Source organism: Pan paniscus, chromosome 14 (genome assembly GCF_029289425.2).
Source record: "Pan paniscus chromosome 14, NHGRI_mPanPan1-v2.0_pri, whole genome shotgun sequence".
In the NCBI taxonomy this organism is placed as follows: domain Eukaryota; kingdom Metazoa; phylum Chordata; class Mammalia; order Primates; family Hominidae; genus Pan; species Pan paniscus.
The window spans coordinates 52756518-52766454 of NC_073263.2; the positions used below are offsets into that span (position 1 = coordinate 52756518).

Genomic DNA, 9937 nt, shown 5'->3' on the forward strand with positions numbered 1-9937 from the left:
TGGCTCACACAATTATGGAGGCTAAGTCACAAGATCTGCTGTCTGCAAGCTGGAGACCCAGGAAAGCCAGCGGTGTCATTTGAATGAAGGTCTGAGAGTGGGAGAGCTGATGGTATAGATTTTGGTCAAAATCTGAAGATCTGAGAAACAGGAGCACCGTGGGCTGGAGATCAATGTCCTAGCCCAAGCAGTCAGATAAAGAGCAACTTCAACCTTCCTCCATCTTTTTATGATTCAGGCTAACAATGCATTGGATGATACACGCCCACGTTGGGGAGGGCCATCTGCTTTATACAGTTCAACAGTTCCAATGCTAATCCCTCCTGGAGATGCCCTCACAGACACAACCAGAAAGAATGTTGAACCAGGTATCTGGACATCTCATACCCCAGGCAAGTTGACACACAAAATTAACTATCACAGCTAGGTAAACTGTCATCACTTAGACCAAGCACAGCCAGAATCCAGGGATAGTCACTGGTCTCAGAATGGGGCCTGTACCTGAGATGGAAGCATCAGAAACCCTAGGAACAAGGAGCGTGTAGCAGGAAGAGGGGAGGCATTAAAGACAGTTGTAGTTACTGCTTAGTGGAGAATTTATTCTATGCCAAGTGCTTTCTAGGAGTCATCTCCCCTGTGCGTCACAGCAACCTTAAGGGGTAAGTCTTTATTACCCCTGTTTTACAGAGGAATCAGAGGCTTGGAGAAGTTAGGAAGCAACCCAAGATCTCATAGCTAGAGAGATCAGCAAGCCAGCCCAGGTGTGACTCTGAAGTTCACATCTTTAACCTTTCCACCCCACTGCCTACAGGCGAGGCCCCTGGCATTCAGCAAACAAGGGCTCAGGCCAGCAACACTCTCAGGATAACAATAGCAAGACTGACTCCATTTCTTACCCACGGTGGGAGATAGATTCTTCCTGTATTTACTGACCTGGTCAGCACTGGCTTCTGAGCCAGGGAGGCAGAGTTCATAGGTGCCTTGCTTCAGTTACTTCTTTTGAGGAGGGTGAGGGGAGACAGTCGTTAAGACCTAACAGCAATAACAGGTAAGAAGTGAAAAATTCAGGGCCTACATTTCGTCCATTCAAATCTATAAAATAAACATTTGAAGGGCAAACTGTGTTTTCTACTTCCTACCTGGATGCTCTGATAAACAAACTCTAAATTATCTTCTTTTTCTCATGTTTAGGAGTTTTCCGGTGCTTCACAATCATTCTGATCATTCTTAGTGATATGGTGAACTCTGAGAAGAAATGGCTTGTTTCTTCCTGCATGTCATCCATCCATGTAGATTTCATGAGGAGTTTTAGCTGGAAGAAGCAAGCCAGAGAATGCATCTTGTAGTACCAGTCACTAGAGATGTTTATTTCATAAAGAGAAGTGTTGTGATGTTCACACCTATGAAACCAGTTGAAGTGGGCTTCCCGCCAGAGGACGGCCGACAACGACCAACACAGTAGATGTGAGGATGTCCCATATCCAGAAACCAGATCTAGCCCCTATCTTTGGTACCAGAGGGAGGGACCCAGGCATTTTTAGGGCCTGTCCAAGCCCGAGCAAGAAGGAAATCAAGGCTTAGGCCATGCTGGGGTTTCAGGCACAGGGACAGGGCATGGGTATAAATAGAGCCAGCCCATAGCGGCACTGGAGTCAATCAATGGCCAGTGCAGGGCAGCATGGAAGGACTCAACACCCAATTCCAGAGATAAGACAGCAGATCTGCAGCAGAGTCTGGATGGCATGGAGTAAGCCAGGTGTGCCTGGAACAATGGCCGGAGGAGACAGGTGCACAGGCCACGCTTTTTACAGTAACACCCTCACTGCCCGCATGAGTCTCCAGACTGGAGGAGAGAGGCCTGTGAGGAATGCCCCCTTGTTTACACACATCCCAAAGCAGCTCCCTGGCTCTGCCAACAGGGCTGGACATCTCCAAACAGGGTGATAACTCCTTGAATTCATTTCCTAGGGCTGCCATGGCATAGTACCACACACTGGGTGACTTAGAACAACAGAAAGCTACTGTCTCACAGTTCTGGAGGCCAAAAGTCCAAGATCAAGGTGTGGATGGGGTTCATCCTCCCCAAGGCTGTAAAGGAGGGTCTGTTCCTTGCCTCTCTCCTAACTGCAGCTGCTTTGCAGCAATCCTTGGTGTTCCTTGGCTGGTAGAGACATTGCCCCACCTCTGCCTTCATCTTCTCATGGCCTTCCCCCATGTGCTGTCCCTGAGTTTCCCCTTCTTATGAGGACACCAACCATATGGGATTAGGGTCAGCCCAGTGACCTCATCTTAACTTGACCACATCTGCAAAGACCCTGTTTCCAAATAAGAGCACATACGGAGGTGCGAGGGGTTAGGACCTCAACATGTCTTTTCGCAGGGTGCGATACAGTTTAACCCATAACACACTTCTTTACCATGCTTTGAGCAATCAGTGTTCCTCAAACCTAGCTCCCATTAGGTATCAAAAAATACCCATGTCTCTACCCCATCCCCAGAGATTCTGACTCAGTTGAGCTGGGATGGGGCCCAGGTATCAGTAGTTTCTAAAAGTTCCTCCAGGGGACCCAAAAGTATGGCAGGTTTGTGCACCTCCATCCTGGGGGTGAAACAAGGTGAGCAGCCAGAGACTGGAGGACATAGTCAACAGCGGGAGAACCAGTCTCCTCTTCCCTGCTGGCAGGAGCTAGCAGCCTTGGAGAGAGCACTTGGATTAAAATCATCAGCTCTTTGGAGCAATATTAAATGATGGCTCTCAGTGTCTCGGGATGAGGGAGTCCAGGGCTTTTGGGCTTTTGAATCACTAAATAAAAAAGGCATAACTAATCTTTCTGTCCATGAAGATCCATTTGCCTGGGCCAACCCTGAGGAGAGTCCTGGTGTTTTTAGAGCATACAATTGCTTACCAAGCCAAAAAGCCAAGGGTTTTAAGTCAAGCTGAATATTACAGAGAAGATTGAGGCTGGCTAACGTTGCTGCAAGGTAAAACAGGAGATCACAGCCACATGTCATCCAAGCAAGAGAAAATGCAATGAAAATCTACACTCCTGTGGTAAACTCTTTCAACAGTCAGAGGCCTGATTGTGTGCCAGTCAAAATAATTTTGCTCTATTTTTAAACACTGTTGACATGAAAACTGAATTAATAGGGGCTCAAATTTGAAGGGAGAAAAAGGTACCAAAATCCATAATAAACTGACAAGCTAATTAATGTATCCGAACAGAGGAAGGAAACCATAGAAACAGATTGGAAATCACGTGGATTTCATTCATATGAGGGAGAAAGCAATTGAAATATTCTTGTGCAAATTAATTAAATTTATAATGCACCCAGAATGCAAGTTGTTCTAGCTCCCTGCTGAGTCCTGTGGGAGAGGCTTAACATTGCCTCCTGACCAATAAGAATGTCTAAAATGCATTCTGACAATGTTTTAGAAGAAAGAAAAGACACACATGCAATTGGATCACTGTCATTGAGCCTCCTTGGGCCTGAGCTTACAAAGCCCTCAAATTCAGGTCCCAGTGGAGTCTAGTCACACTGATTGAGGGGTGGGCACTGTGGTGAGGATCAGGCCCGCCCTGGACTTTTCTTTCTCCTTATGCCCTCCATCCCAAGCTCCAGCCTGGGCAGACTCATATTATACCCTTGGAATAACCAGGCCCCAGGGATGCTAAAGCCAGGATGTCTAGCCCATGTCAGAGCAGGTGGGTGGCAGAAGACTTTAGCTCCCCTTCCATTATACCTCAGAGGCAGCTGCCAGCCTGGCCCATGCTGAAAGCCACCTCCATGTCCAAGCCGAGGTGGGCAGGTGGTTTTAGAAGAACCACAAATTTTATAAGACCGGGAATGTAGACGTAATTTGGCTAAATCAACTTTTAGACAAGATTGTTTCAGAAGTACCTGAAATTAGCTTTAAAAGATTTATTATTTTTGTTTTATAAATTCACCTTGGCTGGTGAGTATTAGTTAATATTATTTTGGTTACAAATAACAAAAACCCACTTAATGAGGGAAAAAAGAATTTTTTGGAAGGAAAAGCTCAGAGAATTCGAAGGAGAGTTGAATAACTGGGGTTCAGAAAGGAATCTGTGACAGCTTGGGGCCCAAAGTAGGAGACTCAGGTGCTTTGCCCACTCCCAGCCTTTGGGTTTCTTACTTCTAATCTAAGAGAGAAAAACCTATAAGGCAGTGGGCCAGGTGCTCTGTCTTGGCCAACTATCTAGGCCAGAGTTGCTGTGTAACAAGGTACAAACCTGGCTACCAGGGCCTGCCCCTGTGGATCTGGGCAGGCAATGGAAATTTGCAGCTATCTCAACTGCTGTCTACCAGCCAGTAGGGGCTGGGAAAAAGCTGAGCATGCCATATGCATTTATGCCCTTGGTCATGCCTGAGTTCCTCTCTGCCTGGTGTGTGCCCTCGCCTCCCCACCCCCTGCCAATCCTTCGCAGCAACTCCTGGGTGAACCCTGGTCCTCTCCCTCCAAGTCACAACCGAGCAATTCTCCTTGAGGCTCCCGCAGGCCTTGCTTCTGCCCCTCCTGAGCACTAAGGACAGCCCTGTCTCAGCCTTCTACATGCTCTCCTGCAGGCTGTCCTATCCCTTTAGATTTATCCCCAATCTGGTCTCCACCTGCTCCATCCCACACGCAGCTCTGACGAGGCCACTCTACAGATCAGACACTTGAGGGATGGGATGCACTTTCCCTCTAAGGAAATAAGAACCCTCTCCAACCAAGCCCCTGCCTTGTTTAACATCCCCTCCCCTCCTGAAAACCTTTTCTGCCCAGTACTCGCTCTGCTGACATTAGGCATCCCTGCTCTAGGGCCCCAGGCATGGCTCCAACAGCACACTCACCACATGATAGAAATTCAGTCTCCCTCCCACTCAGACTCGATGCTACATATGATTGCTTGATTTTTAAAAATCACTTGCACCTAGCCTAAGGCCTTCGCCCAAAATCTATGCTGAAAAAGTAATAATTTTGGATGAATGGATGAATGAATTAATATATGCATGAGTGAATTAATATTTTTTGTTATAGTTAATTGATTTCAGCCTCTCTTCTCCACAAAGATGCTAAGTTTTCCAGATCAGACATGGTGTCCGAGTCAAATTCATTTTCAGCTTATACATACTAAGGAGTCCAGCAGTGCTTGTTCCTGTCCCCTTTCCACACAACTCCCTTTGTTGTGCCTTCAGCCCTGGAGCACTCCATAAATATTAGATGAAAGGATACTCTTCTGAGATTCTGTGACTGGTGCAGATGTGGCTTGTGTCCTTGAGGACTAGGTCTGGGCTGGGAGCTCTTGCCTAATGCCAGATAGAAACAGCCTACGTGCTAGTATTAAAACTCCACAGTCATTCAGCTGGAGATTTTCCCTTAAGTCACAGTCATAGGTTCAGGAAATCCTTGATCACAACTTACCCAGGGAGGTGTTCAAATGTTCCCTCCCTTACCCCATACGGAGCAAGAGCTGAGACTCAGGAGTCAGGGAACCAGGCCAGTCTCACCCTCCGCAGGACTTTGTCCACACCTCCAGTAACTGTTCTCATCGCACCTGTCCTTTCCCTGCCATAACAGTAATTACATTGCTCTCCACACTATGATTCGTGTGCTGACTATACACCCACAGGACGGTGACTCCCTGTGCAGACAGGTACTATGCGTATCCTCTTCCCTGCCAACTCTCAGCAGCTAGCACCATGCCTGGCACATGGAGATGCTCAGTAAATATTTATTTAATAAACAAAAAAGAAGGAAGGAAAGACAGAAAGGTACAATGTGGGCAGAGGATGGACAGACCAATGGAGAGACAGGGGGCAGAGAGAAGGCAGGCAAGAAGGAAATTTTTCTTACCTCAGTTTCCCCATCTGTGAAAATGAGCCAACAATTCCTGTCTCCCAGGGTTGCTGGGATGATTAAATACATTGACTATTTTCTCCTTCTTCTGTCTTCCTGTAACCTTTGTACACAATATAATTACAAAACTTAACACAGATATTTGCTGGCATGTCTGTCTCCCTGTTAAACTGTGAGCTTCTCTAGAGCAGGGACTGTTTCTTCTTTCACCCGGGTAAGCCCTGCATCAGCTGCTGGCACCCGGCACACAGCAAGCTCTCAGCACCACCTGTGTGCTTCCTGCCCTCTCAGGAGTACTGAGGCCTGCCATGCACTCACCACAGGGGACCTGGCTGAGGCAGCCAACCCAGATGTCCACCCAGCGCCCACCCTCCCACCGTGCCCCCCACCAGCCCAGCTCCGTAGCCTCAGCTGCCTCCCTTAATGAGCAGAGATGAACTGAATACCCTGCCCAGGCCTGCAGAGGGGCGCGCAATGGGAGAAGCAAAATGTGAGACCAGTGGGGAATCAGAACAATGTTGCTGTTGTGGTAAGAACAAAGTGCCAGGACTCATGGGCCCACCTGCTATTTTGCATAAATTTGCATCCCAGACTCAGTGAGTTCTTCTCAAGCTTATTGTGTGGTCAAAGCTCCCCTCACTGGTGGGCGTGGCCAGCCTCACTCTCACCCCAGGATTTCAGACCAGAGGGCCCTGCCGCTACCTCCAGGGCTTGGCTCACTCAGCCCTGACACCCAGTGCTGTGGCCGTGGCCGTCCCTAGTGGGTGGAGGACCTCCTAGAACCGGCAGTGGGTTATGTTTCTCCAGGAGACTTACCTTCCTATTGATGGCAGGTTTTGCCCTTGTTCAAACAAGTTTGCATTCCCAGCTTTTACAATAAGTAACAGCAGGCTTCAGGGGCATGGAGAAGGATCTGGAGGTTTCAGAAACTGAGATTCACCACCTTTACCATCCTTGCTATGATGGTTACTTTTATGTGCCAACTTTTCTGGACCATAAGGTGCCCAGATAGTTGGTCAGACATTTATTCTAAGTGTGTCTGTGAAGATGTTTCTGGATGAGATGAACATTTGAATTGGTTGATTATGGAAAGCAGATTGCCCTCCTGCATGTGGGTGGCCCTCCTCTCTTTTGGAAATCCTGAATAGAATAAAAGGTTGAGTAGCAGGGAACTTCATCCTGAGTGCCTCTAGCTGGGACACTGACACATTGGTGGTTTTCTGCCTTTGGACTCAAACTGAAACGTTGGCTCTTCTGGGTCTCAAGACTGACAGCCTTCAGACAAGAACTGCACCATTCACTCTCCTTGGTCTCCAGCTGGCTGACTGCAGGTCTTGGGACTTCTCAGCCTACATAAACATATGAGCCAATTCCTTCTCTCTCTCTCTCTCTGTCTCTCTCTCTCTCTAGCTCTCACTCTGTCTTCTGTGCTCTGTGTGTGTGTGCGTGTGTGTGCGTGCGCGCGCGCGCACGCGCACGTGGGTTGGTTCTGTTTCTATGGAGAGCCATCTGTAATACACTTGCTGGGGAGAACATAGTGTGGTCATGGACAACAGGCTCAGGCCTGCCCTCCTGCCTTTATGCACCCTCCTGAGGGTGCCACCACCCCACTGCCACCAGAGTCAGTGCTAGAGCACAGACACATGCATACCTTTGCACACACATACTTGTCCCCAGCCCTTCCCCCTCAACTCAGATTTCTTTCTTCCTCTGAAAGAGATACCTTCCCAACAATACCCAACAAATATCACTGGATGAGGGGAATTTTAAGGACTTTTGGTTTTTCTCCTTTATATTGTTCTATTTTGTTAAAATATTTTTCTTTTTTTATGATGTTTGTTTGTTTGTTTGTTTGAGACAGAATCTCACTCTGTCACCCAGGCTGGAGTGCAGTGATGCAATTTCGACTCACGGCAACCTCTGCCTCCTGGGTTCAAGCAATTCTTGTGCCTCAGGCTCACGAGTATCTGGGACTACAGGCATGTGACACTATGCCCAGCTAATGTTTGTATTTTTGGTAGAGACGGGGGTTTCTCCATATTGGCCAGGCTGGTCTCAAACTCCTGGCCTCAAGTGATTCCTCCACCTCGGCCTCCCAAAGTGTTGGGATTACAGGCATGAGCCACTGTGCCCAGCCAAAAATATTTTTCAAATCACCATAAGGAACATTTACCTGACAGGATCGTTATAAAGATTAAATGAGATAATGCTTGTAAAAGGCTTTGCACAGCATTTCTCAATAAAAATAGGCTCTTATTTTAGAAATCTAATTAAAAATAATAATACAGTTATGCACTGCACAATAACATTTCAGTCAATGACAGACCACATACACGACAGTGGTCCCATGAGATTATAATGGAGTTGAAACATTCCCAGCACCTAGTGATGTCATAGCCATCATAAGGTCATAGCATAACTCATTACTCACATGTTTGTAGTCATGCTGGTGTAAGCCAATCTGCTGTGCTGCCAGTCATATAAAAGTATAGCACATGCAATTATGAACAGTACATAATACTTGATAATAAATTACTCTGTTTCTGGTTTATGTATTTACTATACTAACTTTTAATCCTTATTTTAGAGTGTACGCCTTATACTCATTAAAAAAAAAAAGTTAGTCGGGCATAGTGGCCTATGCCTATAGTCCCAGCTAGTCATGAGGCAGGAAGATCACTTGAGCCCAGGAAATGGAGGCCAGTTTGGGCAATCTGGACAAGATGCTGTCTCTACAAAAAGAAAAAGTTTTTAAAACTTTTTTAAAGACTGTAAAACAGCCTTTGTTAGGTCCTTGAGGAGGTATCCAGAGGAAGGAATTGTTGTGATAGGAGGTGACAGCTCCATGCATGTTATGGCCCCTGAAGACCTTCCAGTGGGACCAGAAGTGGAGGTGGAAGACAGTGATATTGATTATCCTGACCCTGTGTTGGCCGAGGCTAATTGCAGGTGTTTATATCTTAGTTTTTAACAAAAAAATTTAAAGAGTAAAAAAAAATTTTATATAGAAAAAAGCGTATAGAATGAGGACATAAAGAAAGAAAATATGTTTGCACAGCTCTACAATGTATTTGTGTTTTAAACTAAGTGTTATTGCAAAAGAGTCAAAAGTAAAACAAAATTTAAGTTTATATAGTCAAAAAATTACAGGAAGCTAAGGTTAATTTATTATTGAAGATAGAAAAATATTTTCTAAATGTAGTATAGCCTACGGGTACAGTGTTTATAAAGTCTATAGTAGTGTACAGTAATGTCTTAGGCCATCACATTCATTCACCACTCACTCACTGACTCACCCAGAGTAACTTCCAGCCCTGCAAGCTCCATGCATGGTAAGTGCCCTATACAGGTGCGCCATTTTAAAATCTTTTATACTGTATTTTTACTATGCCTTTTCTATGTTTAGATTTGTTGAGGTACACAACTACTTCCCGTTAGGTTACAATTGTGTACAGCATTCGGTATAGTAGCATGCTATTCAGGTTTGTAGCCTAGAAGCAATAGGCTATACCATCTAGCCTGGGTGTAGAGTAGGCTGTAACATCTAGGTTTGTGTAAGTGCACTTTGTGAAGTTTGCACAATGATGAAATTGCCTAACAGTGCATTTCTCAGAACCTATCCTTGTTGTTAAAGTGATGCATGATAGTATATGTTTAAAGAACTTCAGGATTTACAAGGTACTTTCATATTCATTATTTGACTTAAACACAAACTTGAGGCACACTTATTATTTCTGGTTTACAGATTAGGAAACTGAGGCCCAAAGACATTAAAATGACTGGGCCCAGGCAATTCAGCACGGAGCAATGTGGCAGGGTCGGGATTAAGTTGTGGGACACGATGGGGAACCTGCTCACTGACTTGACTTGCGGGGCCCCAGAGCCAATCCCCTGCTCACAGGGCCTTAGCTCCTGCCGCCTTAGTGGCACTGCAGCTCACACCTGCGTCTCTCTGAAAAAGAAGCCCAGCATTCTCTGGCACTTATCCGTGACTCTGGGCTCCCAGTTAACTCCTGAGTTTAGAAACCAGGCATTAGTCCTCTAATCCCCACAAGCCCCTCCCATTCTGTGGAATCT

At 46.1% G+C, this 9937-nt stretch overlaps 1 long non-coding RNA gene across 1 annotated transcript in view; it reads right to left on the bottom strand.

Annotated features, from left to right (window-relative positions):
- Positions 1-6089, bottom strand: part of LOC117975600 (uncharacterized) — a 46670-nt gene extending 40581 nt beyond the window's left edge. Inside the window, exons 1-3 of the long non-coding RNA XR_004665928.3 lie at positions 5858-6089; positions 1140-1312; positions 934-1032 (exon numbers count right to left, since the gene is read on the bottom strand). This is a non-coding gene — a long non-coding RNA (uncharacterized LOC117975600). The remainder of the gene's footprint in view (positions 1-933; positions 1033-1139; positions 1313-5857) is intronic.
- Between the last annotated feature and the right edge of the window lie 3848 nt (positions 6090-9937).